This window comes from Ammospiza caudacuta, chromosome 13 (assembly GCF_027887145.1).
Source record: "Ammospiza caudacuta isolate bAmmCau1 chromosome 13, bAmmCau1.pri, whole genome shotgun sequence".
Taxonomy (NCBI): Eukaryota; Metazoa; Chordata; class Aves; order Passeriformes; family Passerellidae; genus Ammospiza; species Ammospiza caudacuta.
In genome coordinates, this window is record NC_080605.1 from 16,667,276 (window position 1) to 16,693,188 (window position 25,913).

General features: G+C 45.4%; 1 protein-coding gene across 1 annotated transcript in view; it reads right to left on the reverse strand.

The window, feature by feature from the left end:
• MAF (MAF bZIP transcription factor) overlaps positions 1–25,913 on the reverse strand; it is a 184,754-nt gene that overhangs the window by 88,537 nt on the left and 70,304 nt on the right. The gene's annotated exons all lie outside the window — the stretch shown is intronic.

Consider the following 25,913-nt stretch of genomic DNA (forward strand, 5'->3'; position numbering starts at 1 on the left):
CCTTAAAATTTGCATTTCCAGGGGCACACCAAAGCAGAATTTGCCTTTTCCACTCTTGCAAAGTGCAAAGGGGAGATTTGTATGTTTACCAAGATCAGGAAATCTTTCCACTCTCCTGCATTAATTTACTGTTGCCCAGAGTGGAAGGGGGAATCTCTGCTCTCTTACAGCAGCAAAATATCCTCTGAACTCAGGGATGCAGGAGGGAGACCCAGGCTGGCAGATGAGCTCTGGACCCTTGGAAAAGTCATTTCACTCTCTCACCAGCACAGCCAGGTGAAGCAGTGAGGGGAGAGCAAAAGAAATTTCATCCCTGGCTAGGTATACAGGCAGCAGGAAGAAGAGAACACAACCTGCAGACCCCATTCTCCATCCCCATTCTCCATCCCTGTCTCTCCCCACACCACTGAGGGCTTCCTGCAGCTCCCAGGAGGAGGGAGGGTCCCTCTGCAGGCACTGGGGAAGGTGGTTGTGGCTCCAGCCCTGTGTGCAGGCAGGGACAACATCCCCTCTGTGATAAAACTCCAGCGTTTCGGGCTGGAAGCGTGAGCACTTTGAAATGGTAAATCACAGAGTGCCTCTGTTCAATCCTTACCCCACAGAGAATTAGTGTAAAGTGTCGGCTGCATTTACATTCTTTTTTTTTTTTTTTTTTTGTGGACAGAGCCACAAAGGGAAGAGAATGACAATAAAAGCAGAGATACATCATAGGGGGAAAGCAATCCCAGCCTCAACCACTACATGTAAATGCAGAGCAAAGCTAACTTCACTTGGGTTTTGCTTGCTGCTGCTGGAACACTTCAGTTCCATTCATGAACAGAGATCTAAAACCTGGCAGGATTATTAGACAATAAGACTCCTTCCTGTGCCTCCTTTAATTTGCCTTGATAGATATGCAAAGCAGGGGAGGAAAAACCTGACCAGGTCTCTCTTAGTGACAGAAGACAATCTCCAGACCACAACCTGCTTGCCTTTCTTTTAGGCTGCCCGGGAGAAAATCACTTGTGCTGGGTTTGGGGGTGGGAGGAGGGATGCTGGATGGGGGAGATGGATGAAGTTCAGGAGTACCTGGAGGTCTCCTCACAGCCTGCCAGCCTGTTGTCCTGTTGCAGCTCATGCAGAGGAGAAGTTAACAAATGATAGTGCTTTTTAATTAGTGCATGGGGAATTCTCACCATGCAATAGACGTGTCAGTGTAACTCTAAGGTATTAAAGAAAAGAAAAAAAGGGAAAAGTAACAGCACCAGCCCCAGCCCTCCCAAGACACAGCTTCAACTCCAGGCAATGTAAACAGCAGGAGAAGTTTTTCAACTGATTTTTTGTTTCTGGGGCTGTTGTTCACATCTGGCAAAGCTGTCCCTGGGCTACTGCCATATGTAAGGACACAAGGTTTTATGACTTATTGTCTGTAAGATTTATGGAGATGATCTATGATCAGCAATTTTTCATATTCCTATATCCCAAGCAAACACACAGAGGGCCGTTCCCTGCAGAATAGGAAGCTGACACTGCCTCAGCACAGCGAGGCCACCAGCGCAGATACCAAGCTCAGGGGCTGTGGTAGCAGCAGGGATGGGCCAAGGCATACAGGGAAATTCGTGGCTTCCATTCCCTTCCCAAGACAAACAAGGAGCCAGAAGAGAAGCAGGAAATTAAAGAATTAAGATGAGCTACTCCAGCCCTTTTGTGATACATTAATGAAACTGTATTATCTGTATTTATTAAGTTTAATTCCAGAGCATCCACAGCATTTCTCCAGGAAACACATAAGCTTTGGTGCTAACAAAAAGCCCAAAGACCCCAGGTGGCTTCTGCACATTTCCAGGGGAATCCCTGCAGGCTGGGGGGAGCAGAACTCCCCAACCCAGACCCTTTGTGCATTTTCAAGGAAGGAAATGCCTTATCACAACCTTTTGCTGATAAGCTGCCACTGCTTTCAGTGTCACAAGCCTTCACCTTTCACTTACATCGGGACCACCATGAATAAGGAGATTTAGTGAAAACAATAAACAAGAGGAAGTGAAAAATCTGCCAAGAGTTTTGGTTGGGTTGCAGTCCTGGATGCTGCCTTTGACAGGTGTTAATGAAGGACAAGGCCATGTCACCATTAGCAGGACATCACAGGAAGGAAATAATCGTGATCATGCTCAGCACCTCTGTGCTCAGCTTCTCCCCTCCCAGAGGTATTTTCCTCCACACACACTTTGCCTTTGCTATTGGCAACGTTTTACCTTCCAGGGAAAAAACAGTTCAACTTCCATCTGCTCTCCCAACCACCAACGTCAGCTCATACCATCCAACTCCTTGGGACAGGAAGGTGATAGCTAACAAGCATCATTATCACTATTATTATTATTATTATTATTATTATTATTATTATTATTAATAATAATAATAATTCTTGCAAAGTAAAACATAGCCCTTAAATCCATCATCTTCACAGAAGAAGGCACAGAACTGGGAAAATGCTGCAAGCAACTTTATTCCACCCATCATTAACAGAACATTGAAATAAATTGCCCAATTGAGCTGTAACTTCATAGTGTCATTCACACACTCTTCTATTCTAAAAGCCACTGAATCCACTACTGAATTACACCTGATGATAGCCCACCCCTTGACTTAGACACCTGAACAACTATTTTAAAATATGATGTTGCATGGACTTCTGTTGAGTACAAAAAATCAGTCCAATTGACAGACATAATCAATTCTTTGCTATCCAAACAGATTTGTTCCTTTTCCTTAAAAAAGTAAAATAAATGCAGATGACATTATTAAAAAGAATTTTAAAATTAGGAGATATGTAGAGATACCAAAAGAATGTATTAGTCCAGTAGTGTGCCTGCAGATTTGGAAAACAGTCTAGCACTCTGTGATCATTTTGACAGAGGCACTTGAAGAAAATCAATAAAATTGATCAGGCAGCTGCACCATCTATAGATGTGGATCAGAGTTCTGGGATGGCTGGCAGTGTTATTTTTACATGAAAGTATGTGAAAAATAGAAATGGCACAAAGGGACACAGGGTGCACTTGGGAAGCTGGGGTGGAAGGACGTGGGACGAGAGCAGGATGTGCCAGCCCTGGGAGCATGGCACTGCAGCAAGAAATGGGCAATGAAGGGTCACTGCTCCTGCCAGGGAACTCTCAGTGTGAAAGGCCTTGTCAGGGCCTGGCAGGAACAATCCTGAGCAGAAGTGTTAATTTGCCAGATTAAGAGGAAACTCAAGGTCTGGGTCCTTTAGTAAAGGTAGGAATTGATAGTCTGACTCTCAGAGGAGGCTCTTTCAGAAAGTTCTCAACCTAACCTTTGTTGAAACCAGAGTATTGAGCTGATCTAAACTGATGCACTGCCTTTGAGATGAGCTAAGCCAGCCTGTAAGACCCATTGAGGGTCTTACACATCTTTTTTTTTTAGTATTATATTTTATCTCTAGTGAATCAAGGCAGAGATTGTCCCACCTTTCGCATTAAAGATCCTCAGTTTTGGACCTTGTGAAATGATGCAGTTTCTGGGTGACTTCTCAATTTATCTTTAGTCAGACTGCTCAAAAACCAGTATTTTAATAATTAATATCGCTAGTCACTCACATTGCCTCAACTCTGTTTCCTTTTGGGTCTGGAAATCAGAGGTATTTGAATGTAAACAGAGAAACTCAGAAGTACCAATCCTGTCACCTACTACCCAGGACAGTCACAAACAGCCCCTCCATTATGTTTTCTTACTCTGTACCATCACAAATCACTGCAATCCCTCCTCTGTTCATGTGCATCTGTTTTCCCCTCTCCAGTCACTGTACCATGCACTTCATGGGCTCCCTGCTCTTTATCAGCACTGGGGACTCCACATTTGCCATCTACAATAGCAACATTTAATGCAGCAATGCCCCATTCTAATGCTATGAAAGATTGTATCTGAACAGAAAATGCACATTTGAAGCACAGCTCACTTCATTCACTCTGGGTAACTGCCTACTACAATTATCAGGAAATGAAAAATATCACTTCACAGCCTTCTCTTTTCACGTGTTGAAAAAACATATAAAGATCAGCACAAACACTGCAGGGTCATTCATGCACAAGGCAATGGTTTGCTCTGTTTCCATGATATATCACTAAACAGACAAAAGTCTGGGGCTTTACAAATGTAGGAGAGAATTTCTAATAATCTTATATTGTGCATACATGTCCACACACCCTTTCAAAGCAAACAGAGTGAACATAAAATCTATAACAGTGATAGTCTATCTTCACTTTATGGCAGAGTTCTGGAAAGTTTGAAGCAGATGCTGTCACAAAGTTGCTGTTTAAAGAAGTGAAATGGAGAAAAATATGAAAAATCTTTATCTCTGCTGTGGATTCTTTAGGAATGAAAAAAATTATAATTGTGGGAGTCAATGCATTTACAAGTGCTCACAGAGTACTACACAGTGGATATACAGTGACCCACAAAGTGGGAGCACAGATACTAAAAGAGGAGTGTAAAACAGAATTATAAGAGGGAAGCATAAATAACACACAATGCAATAACCAAGGACTCAATTCTAGGGAGTCTATATATAATCCTAATTTCCCTCCCTCCCTCTTACAATGGTTTTAACATTGCTTTGACTTCAGCCTTCCTGGATAGACATTTAAACAGGAGAGGCTTCAGGTTTATTAAGTAGAAGTATTGAAATTGGCAAAATATCTGATTTGGTTCACATTACATGCTTTATAATATTGTTAAGCTTAATTAGGATGCTACAGCACTCGAATAAATGAAGACATAGTTATTATTTCATAGGCTGCTACCCATTAAAACTAATGCTTCCTCTGCTAAAAGGTGCAGACAGCAAAATCCACGATGCTCAGCCTTTCTACCAGAGATATTGTGTGAAACAGCTGGACACCAGACTTACAGCCACCAAATTCCTGCAAAGATCTCCATTTTACACAGGGAATGAGAAAAACACACCAAGCCACTAAGCGAGGTCAGGCTTAAATTTACACTGCTGTAAATTAAAATAACACCGAGGTGAAGGGAATCCCATCAGCACAAAGCTGGCGCAGGATCCAGCTCAGACAGTGTCACTGCGGTGTCACCCACATGGGCTGTGCCCTGGAGGCCCCTTGTCACAGCCACAACACCATTTTGCAAAGCTGGTCACAGTACAAAGCAGTTTAGTTGTCTTCATCCTCTTACAGCAAAAGAAGCAGGCAAAAATTGGTTTTACCCAGCAGCCGCTTGGCAGAGAGCACAAAGGAACCTGGCCACGACAGCAGCTCTGGGACCTGCCCTGCCACACACAACACCTGCTCTGGGAACACCAGCCCTGCCCTTACAGCCGTGCCAGGTCTGCTGCAGTGTGTCACACCACGCTGGGAATCAACAAAGCCTTTTTACCAAGGAACTGCTGGGAAGCCACCTTCCTCTGATTTGTGACCTTCCTCTAAAAGAGTCTGGTAGTGCAGGTTTCACGTGTCAGAACATTGGTTTGGTATTCCAGCAGCCTCCTACCTTAGAGGTGTGATTGCTGGTGCCATCCTGTCCTTCCTGGGCCATGACGCTGCTGATCCTGGAGCTCCAGGGGAGCCCACAATGTCCCGTGCTGGGCACACCCTGGGCATCCCCACAGAGATGGGATGGAAACTTCAAGTGCTCCTCATACATTAAAATCCAGAAATATTACTGTGCTGTTTTCCACTGGGGAGCTACAAAGTTCTCCCAGTCGTTCAAGCTGATGGCACAAAGATATTGAAGGCATTGTGTGCCAAGGCTCAGCTGTCACCAAACTCAAGAAACCCCCAATCACTCAAAAGCAGGTATATATAAGGACAGCACCCATCAGCCTGAAGGCACCTCCCTACAGGGATGTGATGGAGAAGAGGCAGCACCTGCACCCAACCATCCTACCCACCCAAACCAGTTCCCTGCCTTAAAGAAACTTTCTTAATTGATGCAAAATGCCATCAGTTTATGCTGGACTTTAGCTGAACACAGCAAACCCCATTCCAATCCACAGTGACTCCAATTTTCTCTATTCACTGTTCTTTTCCGGCCTGCTACAGGAAAAATGTGGCCTTGCCGCAATTGACTTAAATTTAAAACCATTGACATATTATCTAACTCAATAAAAATCTTGCTAAAAAAAGGTGCATTGTACTCGTTCTCCTTACACATGGTAGGGAGGAAAATGGGTATGGATTTCTTCTATGGCTTTTAGTTAATTTGCTATCAATGCCCAGCTGCTTTAGAGTAAATACAGGAACAGGGTGTCATATGGGTATCCTGAAGTAAAAGAAGAGAGGTTTCCTATTTCTTTGTTAGCCAGCAAAGATGGTATGCATGTTATCCAAAGATAATACAGGGGAAGAAATCAATTCTCTGTGTTGTTACACATCCTTGCGTGCAAATGTAAACTTGGGGGAAAAGCAAAAAAAAAAAAAAAGGTCCTATTCTACTATGCTGAGGTCATACGAAATCATTAGTGCAGGCTGATATGAACACCAGAAAAAAATTAAATAAATAATGCTTCTCCGTGTGAGGAAAAGTGCATCAGCTGGAAGTTTTGGTGGGTGCAGGGGCGAGGAGTTTTCTCTGTTCGGATGGGATATTTGGGGAGGAAGGACTTGTTCACGGTGGATTTCAGACAAACTTTGGGGTCTGAGCGTTAAATCCGCCGGGCTGGAAGGGGCGAGCGCAGCGCCGGCGTTCCTCGGTAACGCCGAGGCGAGGAACACATCTGTGCCGCCGCAGCCCGGCATCCGGCGGCCGCCTGGCGAAGGAAATTCGGATTATTATTATTATTATTATTCTATAATGAGTCAACACAGCTATCACGGTCGCGGCCGCGGTTCCTGCTGGCAGCGGCAGCGCTGCGCTCCGCGATTGATGGAGCGGCGCTCGCTCGGCTCCGCCGCCCGCGGGGCTCCCGCGCTGCCGCCCCTTGGCAGGAGGCACCATCCTCCCCTCTCTGAACAGAGACTCCCTTCCTGACGCAACGAGATTAAACTATTTGCTTTTAATTAGTGCCGCAGTCATTTCCAAGCTAAGCGGTGGAAAGAATAGGAAGCAGGCTGTCTCTTTAAAGTTTAAGTGGATTCAGCGCACACGGCGAATTGAGAGCCTGCTGTTGGAAAAGTTCAGCTTTCTGTCACCGGTACTGCGCTCTCTGCTAATTTTTACAAGAGTTCAAGTTGTATGCACCAGTTAGCAGAGACATTGCAGGGGGTACAATGAGAATAGAAAGCGTGACCCCTTGCTGCCTCTGTTTATAGTGCCTAAATTATATCCAGACAATTCTCCGGGTCCCTCCCTGGCTCTGCCAGGGCCCCTGTGCAAAGCCGTGTGCTGTTCCCCTCTGCTGCCGCCCAGGAAAAGGGGCCAGTGGCATTTGTGAGCACCCACCCGGGAATTCCCTGCAGAGGGCTCTGGAGTTAGGAGGGGAAGAAAGGTTTCTGCTGGAGAAACACAAATGCAGTGGAAGAATGTGAAGAGAGCCCTGAAAGAAATTAGGGATCCCAAAATTGGATACCTCAGTTTCAACATCCTTTTTGTCCAAGAGCATCCCAGCACAGAACAGCAGCCAGGGCACTCCCAGCTGCCAACCCCACACTGCAGACTCCTGGTCTGCACTGGCAGGAGGGAAGGCAGGAGGGAAGGAGGAGATGCAGCTTCATCTGCAAACCAGCTAACACATATGAATAATTGAATACAAAATAAAAACCCCTTCCTAGCCAGGAGATGTACTTTTGACCACCGTTTTCCACTCCAAAGAGCCTCCCTCCTGATGAGCAGCTACCCTTCAGTCTCTGAAGAGACAGCATGATTACCCGGCTCCTTTGTCCGTGTCTCTGCAGCATTAGCATTGCTTCTTTCCAAACGTGCTCCAGCAAGAGCCCTCTAAACAGAGTGGAAGGAACCACTCCAAAAACAACAGTCCATCCAAACTCCTGCCCTGCTTGTCCCACTGCCAGCCCCTGTCCTTCCTCCAGGCAAAAAAACATTTATACACACAGGAGCCACGGGGCTCTCCATGGGGCTCCCATCAGCCTGCCAGAGCCAGGGCTTGTGTGGCCCAAGCATCATGCAAAGAAAATGGGATTTTACTGCACATTTCTCAACAATGACGAGGGTGGGGGGAAACCCCGTGGCCAGGACTGGTGCTGTCTGGATGATTAGTATCTGGCATTCCTCTACCTTCAGCCACAGCTGGTTTAGATTTGAGCTACTGGTTCATTTAGATTTATGCCGTTGGTTCAATAAACAAACACAGTACATAGTCCATCATGCTAAGTGTATAATAAAGCTGCTTACCTACTTCCAAACAAGTAGCTTTTATTCATCTGTTCCTCTTTCATTTCCCTCTTTCCCTCTTTTCTCCCTCATATCAAACCCAAGAAGAGTATTTGCTTTCTTTCCAAAACCAGACACTATCAAAGATCCAATAATGTCTGAAGTTTCTCCAACAGCCCTTCAAACTGCACATTGCTGGAGAATACTTGCAGAAGTTGTCTGAGAAATTACTGTAAATACTTCACCTTCCCAAAGGAAGGCAGGTTATATTCCTACCCCAGGGCTCCCTGAGGAAAAGCCCCAGATTCCTCCCCCAGCTGCTCGGCTTTTGTGAAGGGCCATCCAAGCTGGAGTTCGTGGGGGTTTTCAGGATCACTGGGGCACAACAAGAGGCCAGTTTCTTCCCATTCTCACTTGTTGGAAGGAATAACCCCGAGGCTGGGAAACAGTTAACCTGCACACAAACCTTGATTTCAAGACTTGCCGTTGTCTGCCAGCACCATGCACGGAGTCTCCGCTTTCATCCAGAACGAAAAACACCCTGGGATTTTTGCAAAATCCTTTTAAGTTGTTCTAATGGTAGCAGCTCTGGATCTGGTGAACTGCTTTGTTATCAATGCCGTGCAAATTGTTCATCTATTTCTCTCCTACCCTGTTTGCCTCCACTCACTCGCCTCTCTAATAAATTGGTCTGACCGCAAAGGGTGCTTTATGACTCTTGTTTAAAACAGCTTCCTAATGATGCTTGACAACATCTCCTGCCTTTGAAAGAGCCTGGCTATGCTAGGCTCTAATCCCACAAAAGGAGGGATTCTTGTTAACCTGCGCCTCAGTCCTTTCTGTTGAGTCACCACCTTTAATGAAGCACTGAAGAGGAACCAAAACGCAGCTGGGAAATTATGGCTTTACATGATCATCTCTTGCTACAAGAGAATTATTGCCCAAGCCTTAATCCCGTGACTCAGCCCTCTCCTTGGACCCTCTTTAATTGTCAGAACCTGAGGAAATCCGGGCCGAGGTAAATAACACTTCAGCAGCAACAGAATAGATTCACTTTAGGCAATGAATTTTTAATGAGCTGAGACTGCAGAGGGAACAGGGCCGAGATCTGTGCTGCTTATCTGATGGGGAAGGTCAGGGTCTGAACGGAGGGAGGGCATGGATGAGAGAACAGATCTGACAGGGCTCTTCAGCTGAGATTTCAGCTTGTCACAGCCTGGCATACCTTAACATATTAGGACCTTCTCTTCAAAGGAGCAGCTCACACATGCCCATGCTAACAGAACCAGCACAGCATTTTCCCCTGGTAAAGGCAACCCAAGGGTTGTACTCTTGCTTCCTTAAAAAAAAAAAAAAAAAAAAAAAAAAAAAAAACAACAACCAAAAAAAAAAACAACAAAGCACACAGAGTAAAAATAAAAAGAAACCAAACCAAGAAAGATCCATGCAGATGGGTCATGCTCTTCATGGAAAATCAGGTAACTCTACAGATAACCTGCAAACAGAAACATGCAAAGACTCTCAGCAGTCCACTGGCATAAAATCATGTATAATTAGGTCAGCAGGCCCTGCTGAAGTCCTCACCAACATAACCATCAACATAGCCACCATAGCCAACTGGTTCAATAAATCTCAGCCATGGGAACTTCTATTTACTGGGCATTTGGACTTCCTACAATTCCCATCCAGCTTGGGTCTACCCTTACCCACCAACAGCTGTGACATTGCTCAAGTGCAGCACCTACCCCTGCTGTTGGGTCTGAGTGATCCCAGGCACTTCTTCTGTCTTAGGAAACTCAAAAAAGGGACAAAAATGCATCCAAATCCAGGAGTGGGTTTAACACCTCTGAAACTCAGAGCTCTTAGTCCTGGCAGCTGCTGTCTCAGCCTGGCTTGGCAGGGCTGCTGGGTTGCCCAGCCTGGCCTCACCCCTGTCCCCTGCAATCCACATACCCCTGGCAAACACTGTTGGGTGGTCACAGAGCCAAATGCTGCACTTCTCTGCCCAGCAGGGCATGGAGAAGGTGGGCAGGGTAAAGTCAACGTCCCTGGAGTCCTGGAGTCCACCTCCAAGGGCACCTGAAGCTTGGGCAAGGATGGTAACAGAAAACCTTTGAGGCAGAGATGTTAATGCTAAGCAATCTTGAGTCAGATCAGCACTTCTGAGATTTCCTCAAAGTCATGAACATTTATAAAGAGCATCTTTCTTGCACCTCTAAAATTTTTTTAGGGTTTGTTAGAAACAAAACCCACCAGGATCTTTCTACCCTCACATCAAGTCTTTTTCACTTGCTAGGATTTCTGTTTCTGATAGAAAAAGAAAGTGTTTAAACTCTTCTCTAGGGAAAGACTTCTTGTGCATGGTTGTGTGCAGAAAAAAATAAATAAAAATTAAGCAGAAAGTACCTGAGCAGTCAAAGCCTGTATGAGAAATTACTGAAGTACAACTGCTAGGGGGAGACTGATCACACTGTCATGCTCAGGAGGAAGGAAAAACTGACAGTCATTCCAGAGCATCCCCCCAACTTGTCATCTCCCTGATGATTTGACCTGCATGAAGTGGGAAAGGGCCTGCTCTCACTCTGGGCTGCTTGCCCTCAGGTGTGTCCACCACGTCATGGCCCTGTGACATGTGAACCAGGACACTTAAAGGACATACCAGCAGGAGACAGGATAATTTATGGGGAGCCAGGTCAATGCAAATTTATTGTGAGTAATGGACAATGGAAAGGGGGAAAAAAGCTCCCATAGGAACAAAGGCAAAAGGGTGCCAGCTTTCTGCTCTCACAGACATCCACTGTGCTAATAAAAACCTTGGTGGACAAGGAAAAGCAAATACCAGTTCTGGCAAGCAGATTTACCGCAGTGGTGGAACAGGTCAGTGCAGAGGGAAGTGGTTTGATCAGAAAGTCGATGAAATTCTGATGATAATTATGCCCAGCAAGAGGCAAAATAATCTTTTCATTTGCTGGAAGGTTTCAGTCATGCACTTTGACCTTCATCCTGGTGTTTCATTAATAGTTTATATTAACAATTAATGGTTACTTTCATTGGTGTTGTGTGCAACTCGCATTAGAGTTAATTTTCAAGTTGGATATAATAATACAAAAGTCTCATGGGCTACTCCTATCATGTGACAGCACATTTATTTCAACCAGGAGACAGGAGATGAAAATCAGGGCAAACACCAGTCTCGGGTGTTTATTACTTGTGTCCAGTCATCCCACAGAGAAGTGAGATGTTGCAGCAGCTTTCCCTGCAAGGCCCTGATGGAAAACTGCCCAGAACAACTGAAGTCCCTTGATCGTAAAGATAATTTGCCTTTGGGATGACTTTCGATGCATGGTTGGTCTGGGTTACTGAAGAATCATAAAAAAGCCTCTCAGCTTCTCTGTGGCAGTTACTTGCAGAGGCCCCATAGCTATGCTAATTTTGGCTTTGACAACACTTGTGGGAATTATTCTAAAGAAAAGCTCGACCTAAGAGTCACAGCTCAGGTTTAGGGTTATAGTCACTGCCCCACTGCTATGGGAAGGACCATAAAGAAATATTACATCCAGGGAACACCAAGGACCTCAGCACAGAGCTCTTGCTGAGGCAGACACACAGATATTTGTGGAGGGTTGGTTCTAATCACCTGATTTGCTCTGTGCAGTTTGGTTTGGTGTAGGTTGGGGTGCTGGCTCTGAAGGAGATGATTTGTTGAGAAACCTGGTTTAGTGAAAAGTGTCCCTGCCCGTGACAGGGGATAGGAACTGGGTGATCTTTAAGGTCCTTTCCAACCCAAACCAACCCTACAATTCCATTTAGGTTTGCTGTCTCCTGCACATCCATCACCTGCTCTGCAAGAGGGACTGAAGGACAGGCTGGGCTGGGGGCTGCACTCAGCCCTGCAACAGCCCTGGTTGCAAAATCCAGTTGAACTTAGGCCTAAAACTTTCAGATATCCCCTTGATATACTTAACTGAGGTACACATCCTATTATAGTTTTAAGGATAGTTTTAATGTTCTCCTTCTCATTCCCCCATAAATTTACGCCACTGAAGCATTGTGATTATACTATTTTTAAACTTGACACAAAGAGAGAATTGGGTCCATAATATTTGGCCTGAAAACTCAACTAGCTATTTGCTTTAGAAGTAGTTGGAGGGAATGCACACTAAAAATACATTTTAAAAAAATCATGAAATCAAAACTCAATTATAATTGAATATTTTTCCCACCACAGTTTGATGATACTAACATTACTGTGTCAGGAAAATATTAGGCAGTTCACTGTGACAAAGTTTCTGGAGATACTATATATTTCTTCCTATTTAAGGGACTTTAGATTTGGTGGTAGTTAAACTGGAAATAGGTGTTCATCTCCCTTGAGCCTTCCCCAGCAAATAGCTCAATTAAGGGGCTAATTGAAGTGTAGAAATGTCCCCTGCAGGGTTGGAAAATGCCTATCTGCCATGGGATTGTGGTCCCTGGGAGTTTCCTTCACCATGGACATCATTTCTGGAGAAGACCGGGACAAAAGCAGGGGAGGCTCTGCAGAGCATCCGCGGGCATCCCCGCCCCGGGGCCAGCGCGATGCTGGCACGGCCGGGCCGGGCTGAGCTGCACTGCTGCACCTGGCAGTGCCCGCCAGAGGTAATTTCACAGAACAGCGACTGAATCAAGTCATCAATCACTGTCACGTCTGGTGGCTGGAGCGTGTGCTCGGAGCCCGGAAAAGCCTGTGCATGCTCAGGATTAGGTTGCAAGTAAACTCAGCAGCGCTAAAATGCTTCCCTAAGTAAGTACTGGCAAAGTCCCTGCCTGAAACGTGTCAGAGTTTGTGCACAGACTCGGGCAGAGCTCAAATCAGGCCCTATGACTTAAAGTCTGCTGACACTTTAGTGCACAGTTACTGCCAGCAGAAATACTCCTGGCAGTGAAGTTATCCATGTGCATAAGTATTTGCCGGATCAGGGCATAGCTGCATCATCCTTTGTTCCTTTCATCACGCTTGCGATGCTGAATTAAGCCTTCAGCTTTGTCTTTGTCTTGTACACAAGCCCTGTTGTATAGTTACATCACTGTAATAAATGATGAAAGGGAGGACCTGTACAGCAGAGGGAATAAGATGGAAATAATTATAACAATAAAATGTTAATTAGTGCCTTTTCTTGAACAATCTTCTTTCTGATTGCAACATGATTCTGCTGAAGAACTGAAAAAAAGTGGAAAAAAACCCCAAAAAACAGAACAGTTTATTAAATCTTAAGGCTGTATGGGCTTGGGAGTTTTTCTTTTTGTGAAAAAGCCTGAAAACCTGGCAAGAAAGCAAAAAAAAAAAATCTGTCAAAAATGTAAATAGCATGAAGAAGTTTTTGACCAACCCTAATCATCATGAAGCAGGGGAAAGGGCATTAGGAGAACAAAGGTGTGGTTTCGTTCTCACAATTGCAGCTCATTCCTACCTCTCTTCGTGCCAACTCTTTCTTTTAAATATATATTAAAAACCCACTTTGCTGCCCAAACACCGCTGCTGAGCCCTGTGCTCCACACTGGCCCAAGGGTTTTGGTGAGGGAGGGGACTCCCCTGCTGAGCGCTGGCCACGCACCAGGTGTGCCCCTCTCCTCCCTCTCCCTGCAGCCCTCACCCTGCTCTGGGGCTGCCAGATGTGCACATCTGGACTGGGTGTGGGGCAGGGCAGATCTCCCTGGGTCTTCCTCCTGTTCTGCCTCAGCCTGAAGATTAAGAGGCTACAATAGAGACTGGAACCTGGACTGCTGAAAACACATAAATGTGCGTGCGAGCGTGTGTGTGTGTGTGTGTGTGTGTGTAACTACACATTTTTCACACTACAATTGAGTGAATCTGCTTGGGAAAGAAATTTCTGCCAATTCAGCTTTCCCTGAGCACATGAACCCATGGAATACCCTTTTCCATGCCCCTGTGCAGCCTCAGAAGCACAGCTCTGCAGAGGGAGAGCAAGCCTGCTCCGATATTGGAGTCGTGACACACAGAGGGTTTGAAATTGTGCATCTGCCTGTACCATTTGCATTTCATCACCTAGTGCTGGAACAAATAAAACCAAATGAGTAATGATCTGAGTCTGTGGCCTCACTGTTGCTGCTTTGCCAGGAATTATCCTGGCTCAGTGGATACAGTCCTGGGCAGACAAGCGGAGTCTGTTTTTGTCTCTGCCACTTACCTGCTGGATGGCCTTAGGCAAGTCATTTAACTCACTGCTTCCCTTCCTGTGCTCCATCCACCACCTCTGACTTTCTTTGTAAGAGTTTTGAGGTGTGTTGATGGCAAAGGGGATTTTAGTGCTGTTCTGAGAGCAGAATGACCCAGCTATGGTCCCACAGTATTTAAAGTCCCTCTAAGAAAATTATTACACATTTCTCAGACCTATTTCAGCCTGTATGGGTGACTCTCTGCTGGAGGTGCCTTCCATTTGCAAAGGAAAAAAGGTAAAATCACCAAGCTCCTCAGAAGCAAACTGGAGCAATGAGTGCATGTGAGAATATTGCCATTTGCTCATGAGCAAACAGCGGCGAGAAAGAAATAAAAGTCAATATAAGAGGCACCAGCGCCTTTTCACCCAGCTCTCGTTTACATACACAGCAACTGCACTCAGGAAATGAGTACAGCACTTGGAAACAGCCATTTCTGTCAGGCAGGGGTGGGTGAGCCTGCTTCTGTGGAGGCTGAGCACTGAGGAAGTCATAAAAGCTATCGGAGGGACAAGAGATGCAGCTGACATGGGTGAGAAGGCAAATATAAAGGGGATGAAAGGGATTATAAAGTAAAGCTGAAAAGATGTAAAAAGCTGATTAGGAAACCAAATATGACAAAGAGAGATGAATGGCCCACGGGGTGAATAAAAACAATAAAATATTTCTTTTAAACAGGTAAAGGAGACAAGATTAACGGGGAGGCCTCCAGACCACGGAGAGGTGGTCAAGAGAGCTGAATAACACAGGGAGAGGGGCTGAGAAGCAAAGTTTCCTCTGACAGCAGAGCAGGGAAATGCTGAGAGCATGAATAATCACCAGAGCAAACTCATACCGTGGGGAAGGAGGCAGGGCTGAGTGCAGAGTGCACTTTTAGCCCACACTGCTTAATGGAACAGCAGGAGACATTAAGTGCCCAGTAACAGGGGGGTTTGAGTCATTTTTAGGAGTTAAAAAGTGGTAAAGAGAAACTGATACAAAGCAAAGATTTTTGAGCATCTATGAGAAGAGATAGGTAGAAACCAGGGCATATTTGCAATAGATATCAGCCAATATAGATGCTCATGAAATCTGGTGCACACACACGCACACACACACATACACACAAATTCACTCCCACCAGCTGAAATTCTGGCCCCAAACCTGCAGAGTGTGATTTATTTTTTTTTAATCAGAGACAGGATTTTAGAGATGTTAACAGGAATGAGATCACCCAACATCTGGAGAAATATGAACTGATAAAAAAGTACCTGCCCAGCTTCATAAAGGGTAAATCTTGTTTGACAAATCTGGCAGAATTTTTTTTAGGAGCTAAGGTGGAAAACATGCAGGATTGAAGCAGTGGAGCTAATCCACATAGATTTCAGAAAAGTCATTTAAAAGCAGCCCAGGATGGTAGACTAATACCTAAGGTTAGCAAGTATGGCATAAAAACCATTGTCCTTGAAAGACTAAGGAAATGGTTAGGTGATTAAGGGCAGGTTGTAATGGTAAAACTTTATGGGTCAGAGAGGAGGACGGTGATGTGGTGAAGACAGCTATATTTGAGGTTATTATGATGACACTTCAAGGCATCAGATGGAGACATACTTTTTACTCCACAGAAAAACTATTCTGAGCAAAGTGCTACTCTGGGCAGTTCTAATCCAAAAATCACACTGAAACCAAGACCAGTCCATCTTCTGGGGGGCATCTGCCTTTGTGGAACATCAAATCTTCCTGGGTCAGCAAAGCATTCAGTGCACAGGAATAAAATCAGGCTCAATGAGCCCAATAAATGAGAAAAAAGCACCCCACCCTAGGCCAGGTTAAGGTCAGGTTGTCCAGAGGGATTTATATTACAGCAAAAGGGTTTGCTGAGCTAAAAGATCACAGGACAGGAAAAGAACTTCAGGCAGACCTTGAATGGGACTGTCAACAGTCCCATTGGCACCCCTGGGTACTCCTGGATTATATTCCTATTTCATCTCAGCAGTTGGATCCTGGTTCTCCAGGGTGATGGTGAGCAAGGTGCAGGAGAGGAGAACTCTCCCTATGGCAGGAGGAAAGCAGAGAAAACCAGGAAGGATAGAATGGGGATGATCCAGAATATGTCACTGAACAAGGGGTAGTGCTTCAGGGGCCATTCAGACAGGTGACCCAGCACCTTGGTCATGCCACATTTACTAAAAAGCAGAGCATGGACTACCAGAGTGATAGAAGAAACCCTGTGCATGCTGGAGATTGTGGTGAAGTCCCTCAGTATGTCCTCTATAAACTCTGGACCCTCTGAATAGGGTTTATAGGGTCCTCTATAAACTCTCCACTCTCTGGAGGGGTGCTGGAGGCTCCTGTACCTGCACTAGCTCAAATTCCTGCCCTCAGCAGAGCACAGCCCCGGGTCCTGCTGTGCTGCTCTGCCAGGTGCTCACCTCCTGCCACCAGGAAATGCAAAGTCTCAAACGTGGCAATTTAGCACAGTGACATGTCTCTCTGCTTTGCCTGTAATACCCATGGTCATACTCCTCCCTCTGCCCCCAAATAAGGGCCCCTGGCAGTGGGAACACCCAAAGGTGCTCAATCCCTCATGAAACATGATCCAGCTCCCCACCCTCCGTGACTTTCAGCAACAGTTCAGGATCTTTAAAAAGTTGTTGAGTCCCTGAGCACAGGGCTGGGATTTTGTCTGCTGCGCACTCAGCAAGTCTGGCACTTCTAAAAGAACTTATTTCTGCCCGAACTTCACACAACTTAACCTGCATCCTTTGAACCAGTAAAATCGAGTTGGGAATGCCACCAAAAGCCTGCCACAAAGAGTTCACCCACATTTGGCAACTCTTTCCTGCTGTGTCCCCTCCAGGCACAGGCAAAATGAGACTTTGCCTGGAGCATGAGGGCTGAGGGGACCAGTACAGCCGTGGCCCCACCAGTCCATTTGCCCAGGGGGCTCACAGGGGCCACCACACCCCACCCAGGGGCATCCTCCTGCCCCCAGCCCCATGGCAAGGCACTGCCATCACAGTCCCCATCTTTAGGGGACAGGGACAGCAATGTCCCCACTGAAGGGGTTTGGCTGTGCTCTCTGGGCACTTTGCACTGCAAGAGTTACTCAGACCTCGACCTGGGGTCAGGGGTGTCCCTGCAGTGGGGACTGGGGAGGTGTTTGGGGGATCTCTGCTCCCAGTGTCCCCTCCCAGCACAGCTGTTTGTGCCGCAGATAGGAATCGCAGATTGATTAATTGATTAATCACACCTGCTAATTACATTGAACAAATAGGCAAAATTAATATTTGATGTAGGTCTCTAAAGAGACTGTATGGATCAATTTTCCACAGATAAGGCAGGAAAGCTCCTGCAGATAATACACAAAGCCTCCTGACTACAGATGACTGTGTCACACTGAGGCGATGGAGTGACGCCATCCCTCCCAGATCTGCTCATTTCTTGCTCCTGATTATTCAGAGCCCTGACTGGAACATCATCCATGAGTTGTGTTTGCTAAGGCATGCACACATGCACATGTTCAAAGCTGGTTTCAGTGCCACTTGGCTGCTGTTCTTCAGGGAACTGAACATCAAAAACGCATCAAGATAATAAAAATAACAGATCAGCTGCATTTAATACATAAATCATTATTATAAGCACTGTTCTGCAGCTCAAGCTGACTTCAAGTCAAGCTTCCATTAACATGTAGCAAAAATATTGGTGTTTTTCAGAGGGCTGTAAAAATCCCCTTGCAGAACTACTCTGACTGTGTGCACCCAAAGCCAGAGCAGCCTCACACAACAGGACAGCCACGGGCTGAAGCAGCACTTTCATCCTGTTTGTGACCTTAAAAGGGGAAACTGCTCTCTTTCTGTTGTTCAGCCCTTTGCAAAAAGAGGCAAAGTTCAGCCCTCATTCACGTGCGTGCTGACCACAGGCACAGCAGCTCAGCTGGAAGCATAACTCACATTTCCTGAGATGTGGGGGTCTTTTAGATGGAGGCAAAGTTTGTTCCAGTGACCCCTGTGACATTCCCTGGGATCTGTCCACCCCAGAGCCACCTCCCACACTGGTGCTTCCTCAGGGTCTGAATTCCTTGGGGTGAAAGTTGCTACATAAATATACATTATTGTTACATACTTGTCATTGGGTTTCTGCCGTGATTTGATTGCTTTGAAAATGGATTTTAAAATGGATTTGTTATTGTGACAGTGCATTTCTTTTGTCTTGGTTTAATGTCTATTATCTAGTATAAATAACAGACTTTCTGCAAATCTAATTCCAGGTTTTTCCTTCCTATACCTTTACTAATCTAGAAAATCTGCTTGTATTAAGAAACTGCATCAGAAAGGAGTTAAAGCAGCATATCCTCATAAAGCTGCAATAGACATGAAATGTAATGAGAAATCCTACTACAAACAGACAGTGTTTTCAGTCTTGACTCTTTATTTATTAAACCTACTTTAGGAAATTCAGGCAATCTACATTTTGGGACCTGATGTGTTGTAGCTTTATAAAGTAATCTTTGGAGAACAAAGAACACCTTGTGGTTTTGTAGCAAATATTTCCTGATCTTAAAAGAGGGGGTGCTTGATGCATAAAAACCCAAACTGACATTATTTTCAGGAGAGATAACAGCACTGGGGGAGCCTGGTACCAGACTAGGAGATACAGATACAGCAGATACATGGAGGAAGAGTGAAACTGGGTGGTGGGTTGAACCAGATTTTGGCTTAGGCAGAGATTTCCCAGGACCTTTTAAAAACTGGACCTTACACTCTGGAAGATGAAATCAATGTATTTAAGGTCTTGGAACTGAAGTCCCCCAATTTGAAGACTCTTTAGCTCCTGAGAATGCCTCTGAGGCAGGCAGTGCCACTGGTGCTGTGCACTACCACAGCCCTGAGCCAGGCTCGTGAGACGATGGAGGTGCCGCTGTGGGAACAGGGTGGAATAAAGGCGCCTGACTTCAAAATTGAAATCCAGAAAACTTCAGTTCAGCTGCCAGCAACTGTGAATCACCTACTGTCCAGACACATTTCCCATTCCTCTGAGTGTCCTGGGTGCCTCAGTCCGGCTGCATTACAGATCAGCAGCTCGGTGCCAGGAGCAAAGGGCTCAGCAGGGAGTGGGGCTGCTGACTCAGTCCTGCCTCCAAACTGGGACCAGTTTTACCTGACCAGACCCTGCTGAGAAGACCTAGCTCCACTTCTGTAGGACATTTCTTTTGGTGCAGGATTTTTGGGTTGCACTCTGTGCTTTGACCTGCCCTGGGTGGGACAGGAGTCCCCAAATCTGTCCGGAGCTCTGCTCAATGCCCCTCACCAATGTACAGATCAGTACCTGTGACACTAGAACATCTCAAGCTGCTTTTTTTCAGGGGAAGTTTAGAGGTGGTTTCTCACCTCATGAATCAAGTCACAAACTGTTGTTTTCACCTGAATCACTAGTGTGTCCCTTGGTGCCCTCTCAGAGCAGATATGGACAATCCCTCTGGAAGAAACCCTCTCTGCTGGCTCTGCCCACTGGACACAAAGCACACCTGCCTCTGAGCAGCTTGGCACAAAACAGAACAAACCGAATGAAAGGCCACACTTAGGAAATAAAATAATACATAAATTTCCAGGCATCTCACTGAAAATCATCCTCAGATGGATGTGGCTGACTCTTGGCCACACTCAGCACTTGCAGCTTGGGTCAAGCTAAGAAACCCTGCAGCCCTGGCTGCCCAGACAGAGCAGAAAGGAGCAGGGCTGCAGCATCAGGGCAGTTTGTGTGCAAGGGTGCAATTGTTTTGTCCCAGGAATGCAAACTCCTTGTGGATAGGAAATTCCTGGAATTCATGCTCTCATGATGCAAGGAGGAATGTGCCTTTAAAAATTCTCACAGTCACTTTATTTTCATAGCCTGGCAAGGAGTTTCATACGCTAATCGGGAAGGGAAGCACAGCACACCTTTAAATGAATATGGATAATATTTTTCTATTACCCTGATGATTGTCACCTAAATTGGCTTATAAAATGTTTAACACTTTATCCTGGCAGTGTTTTAGCACTGGAGAACTTTTTCCACCAGGGCCAAGTGAAGGATGACCTGGCAGCAAAGCAGTTGGTACCAGAGAATGGTGGGTCACAGTGGAGCTGCTGGATGACACCAATCCCAGACCTCATCCCAGGGCTCGTGTGCAAGCTGAAGAATTTGACAGCAGGCCTAGAGCTTTATCAGAAGGTGGCTCACAGCTGGTGCCTGTTCCTGACCCTGCTGTATGACGTGTCCCCTCATGGGACCCCATAACAACGGGTGCAAAGGCAGATGCCACATCTTCATACCAAGGTAAGTGAAAAGGACACCACAGCTGCACAGAGTCATGGCACATGGGACAGGGGTATTTTATTTATCATCAGGGCATCCTTTGCCAGTCAGCTCCTATAAACCTTACAGTGACACAAGATTCTTACTGGCAGGCAAAACAGGTGTATACACAGTTCTCAGGGGAATAATGTGATTTCTTGTTCTTTTTACCAGCATTGTTTAACCAGGTCTGACAAACGTGTTTCTGAGAGAATGGAGTGCAGCTGGGTCGAGCAGAAGTGCTCGCCTGAGCAGGGACCTGCATCATGCACTGGCTGGGTGTGCAGTCCCTGCCTGCAGATGCTGCTGCCTCCCAGGATTTCCGACAAAGTGTCTAAAAATCACCAATCTGTGTTAGGGTTAAATGACATTTTGCTCATCTGAGATTTCTTTTTGTAACTGGCACAGAGAGCAAGAAAGAGAGAGAAAACCTGAATAATTGAAAGGGAAGGATGGAGCAAATTTTTTTTTTTAAAGGAAAGATCAGTTATCAGTCGGCAAGAGGAAATCCTACCAAGAATATAGGGAGATAATACTGAGCTGCTATTATACCACTGCATCTCTCTGAGGAAAAAGTTATCTCTCAATGGATCTGAAAGGATGTTTTAAGTGAATCGGTAAATGAACTAGTCTGGGGACGTGAACAAAATATGTGTGTTTTCCAGTCTCTGAATATAAACAAACAAAGCATAAATATTCAGAAACTACTCCAGTTAGTCCTCTCAAAAACTCTTTGAGCAATGAGATAAATAATGTGGATGTTTGTAGTTGAGAGCAGATGATCTCTGAGGGGGAAAAGGCAGGAGAGGCAGGAGCTGTACTCCTCCTGTCCCAATCTTTGATGATTTACTCACCCATCATCACAGCAGCCCGGCACAGAGCGCTGTCCACACCACATAAAGCTCAGTGCTAACATACGACACACATAATGGACCTGCTTGGAAGTCTTCACTTGAGGATTTATGAAGAACAATCTAATTATTCAACTCAGTGCTGCTCACTACCATTATTGCTCCTATTTAAAGCCTCCATGGAACAGGCCGTTTGTCTCAGGGGACAGACCTTGTCATAGCAGCTTTCATTGATAGAAATACACTCCTCAGTTTTGATAGCAACCCGGCTAATCCTGGAGAGACTTGGTAAACATATCTCACACTTGATAGGCCCAAGGAATTAGGCCTTGACAGCCCTGATTTTCCAGGAACAGAAAAATGGGGTTGCTTTACCAATAAACTCTAATTAAAGAGGAGCAAAGACCGACCCAAAGCCTCTGTTTGCTGCAACAGCACAAGGGCTCTGTGGCTTCCTCCTGCCTGTAATTGCTTCAGCATCCCGAAGGAGGGAGGGGAATTGTCAGCATCCCCCCCATCAAACAGAGGTTGTTCTGTTATTTATAACCCTGGGATATGTAACAGACCAGAGGAGTCACCTTGGCTAAGCAAGTGTCTCCTGTAGCCTAACCTTGGGTGAGCAGCAGCAAGAGGAGCAGTGCAGTGGTGCCAGAGTGGCAGGAGGAAAAGGGGAGCATGGCCAGAATTCCCATTCAGCTCCAACCACATGGCAAAGCCTCAGCAGAGTCCCCCATCTTCACTGCAAACAGTTTTCCTTATTTTAAATTTGCTTGAGTATTTACTGGTTCTATCTGTAGGGAGAATAATAGATAAAGATCCTTTGTTCCACCTCTCCTACCAAGAGTTAGTGAAGGTTTCAATTTTTCTGTAAATTATTTAAAAGTGGAGGTAATCAACATTTCCTAAAAAACAACTGGGGACTCACCAAATTCCTGTCACTGGCTGCTGGTACCCAGTCACACACTGCCTGTACCAAAGAGATGCTGAAGGATAAGAGTGTGTGGCTCTTATCAGACAACCCTAAATGAATAATTTTTCAGCCCTTCACATTACAAACCAAATGCTGTCCTGAGTGCACCCCTCTGCTTTGCACAGGCTGAGCAATGCCAGCACATCCTCCAGGATTTGAGGCTGTGATATTCAGGGGGGGCCTCAGGGAACAACTGATCAGGTTTTTAAAGGTATTTAGATACCAAACGCCCATTGATTTTGAGACTGGCTACACGTGTGGAAATCTTGCTATTGCTTTGCTGTTTTATCTTTCTTTGCTCAAGGCAGTGCTAAGAATGATAGATGTGCCATAATTAAAAATATACATGGAAAGTTCAACCCACATATATCTGGCCTTCTTTACTTCTCTTCCACCTAGGAAGTCCAGACCTCTTGCCTCAGTGTCAAAACTGAACTATTTCTTTCCCTTGGATAAATTAGCTATTTTTTCCAACATTCACACCACTTTTTGTGGTTCCTGATCTGAACCTAATCCCTAAGTTTTTATCTTTTGAGTATTGGACTTGAATCCCACTCCACTGGAGCTTTCTCTGAAGCTTCATTTTTGCTTTTATCTCTCCCAGTTTTTGAAGGCTAAATGAGCAAAACCTCCCCAGAGCCCAACACCAGCCTTGGCATGGTCTACACAACAGTGGAGTGGACACAGCTCCTCAAAACTTTATTTTTGAGGCCACAATCACAAAAACACTGACTTTCTGGCAAATCCTGAACATAAAGGCTAAAACCATGGGCTTTTCCTGCAGACAGGATAGATGCTTGCAAAGGGTTTTGACCTACTTTTCTTTACCCATAATGCAGATCCCAAATGCTTTGGCTACTCATGGTCAGCATTCAAATGCTAAATGTTGCTGTGGCCTGAGACAGAGCAGGAAAATCGTGGTGTAAAAGTAATAATCTGGATTCTAATTGTTGACTGGCACATGAATATTTGAACTGGATAAGGTCATTTCTCATGCTGAATATGGTAAAAGGGTACAGGAGGGTTAGAAACCTCTGAGGGTTAGAAAGAGTCAGTTTGAACAGAAACTTGTAGCCAAGGCAGCATCCCTGAGGAATGTTTTATAAGGGATGAAATGGGCCTGATTTTGCCCTCCTATCAGAGTGGCACCAGCATGTGCTTCGGTAATTTTTTATGTGCATCATTCTTACAGGAGGCTGGGGGCTGTGTTTCTGTGCTTCTCTGGTTTTGTTTATTTGTGGAAAACCTGTGATGAGATCCACAACCAGTCACCTGTTAAGGCCATTTCCATGCTGGAGCTGATACCCAAAAGTACTGAGTGCCTGAGGAACAGTCAGGAAGGGAGCAGAAAAACAGTGATGGTTATAATACAACACACTTGTGATGACATTTGTTGATTAGTTATCTAAAGATTAAGCACCAAGTCCAACTCCACTTGCAGTCAACAAGAAAAACAAACTGCCTCAAAAGGGTAAATCAGCCACCCAAAGATGGAGGGATCCTGGAGGATTTGGATGCAGGAGATTGCTGATTTCTCAACAAGTCTCAAGCAGGATGCCCAAGCTATGCCAGAAGCCACCCTGATCCTACTCATGCATAAATTACTGGGAGCTCCTGCAGTTGCTGGAATAACGTGACTTGACTGTAAACATTGCAAGTAGAAATCAGTGATTTCTTTTTAAACACACTGCATGGGAACAAGATGAATGCAAGCCAAAAACCCATGTGGCTGTGTGATAGATCACACTGTATCACTGCTAGGAAGAAAAGGCTCATTCCTGGCTTCAGCATGGATGCTTGCTGCTGAAGCTAGTAAAAGTCCAGCTAAAGTTATTTTACTAGCTTGTAAGTAACAGCCCTCCCAGATCATAAATTACTTTCCTATAGGAATTTACTGCTCAGGGTAAGATGAACAACTCTAAAAAGTAGCCTGATGATGCTGTCCAAATGAATTTCATTGCAGGATGAGGATTGTGGGATTTATGGTGTGGTTTTGTTCTGTACTCCCACGTTCCTGACAGGTTAAATCACCAAAGTAGCCAACTGGCCAGAGCCTGCTCCAGCCTGCTCTGGTGAGCAAGGTGGTGTAGTGAACTGTAATGGGAATTCTAGACCCCAAACACTCAATGGCTGAACATGGCAAAAACTTGGGCTGCTCTTTAGGACACCATTTTCTCAGGACTCATCATGGTTTTGGATTGTGAAACAGCTTAGCTGGAACCAGCAGAGACATGAGCTGGCAGAGCTTCGACCTGGGAGATGGAGAGAGCAGCCCCAGCTCCTTCTAGCATGAAACCTCCTTCTTTTAATGAGCAGGGCACAGCAAACCCCAAACAGCCAGGAGTGCCCATTCTAACAATGTTGGGGTGCTTCTCCCAGGAAGGAAGGAAGGAAGGAAGGAAGGAAGGAAGGAAGGAAGGAAGGAAGGAAGGAAGGATCAGTAATCAAGGTGAACCAGCTCACAGCAGTCCTGCCTACGAAGGCCAGCGTCGAAGAATACGTTATACCAGGCGCTGAGCATAAAAATGTTGATCTACTACAAAAATCACTGGTTTAGCAGTAGATTATTTCCCTCCCTTCCAAGGAACAAATTTCCCTTTTTCCTCTGCCTTCCCCACACACTTGCCCACACAGAGTGACACTGACATCTCTTCCCTTCAATCACCCCCACCCCAAGCATGGGTGGGCACCCTGGGCACTCTGCCCTTTCCCCCAGAGTGGTGGGGTCTGGTGGAGTTAACAGCAGAGGGCAAAACAAAACCCACTGCACACAGTAGATTCCAGTGGAAGAAACTCTTGCACTGAAGAGTATTTAGATAGTGAGACACAAATATGTGAAGGCTTCCCTTGGGGAAAAAAAAAAAAAAATTAGCTTCATTGCGTCCTCCAGCCTGCCTAAATCTTTTGGCACATTTCAGAATATTGCTGTGCTAATGAGGTAAGGAGCAGCCAACATCCAAATAAATTCCAGCAAGAAGTTCCAGTTTACTTTAAAGTCATTGACTCTCTTAGGAGGAGGTCAAGGCAAAGTTATTTGGTCGTGGTTTTTCTTCTGCTTCCTGTTTTAAGTTACCAAGTTCTTGTACCGTCAAAAAAACTGCTGACTTCTACCCCTCAGGTGTCTGGGCTAAAGTGGAAAATGAGCTGCTCTTTCTTTCCCCTCCTCCTCTCTCTCTCTGTCTTCCTCCCTCTGTGTGCTCCTTTGGGGTTGTCTGAGGGACAGGTACACAGCAAACAGCCCTCAGAACATCCTTAAGGGACTGGACATACAGATTTTACAG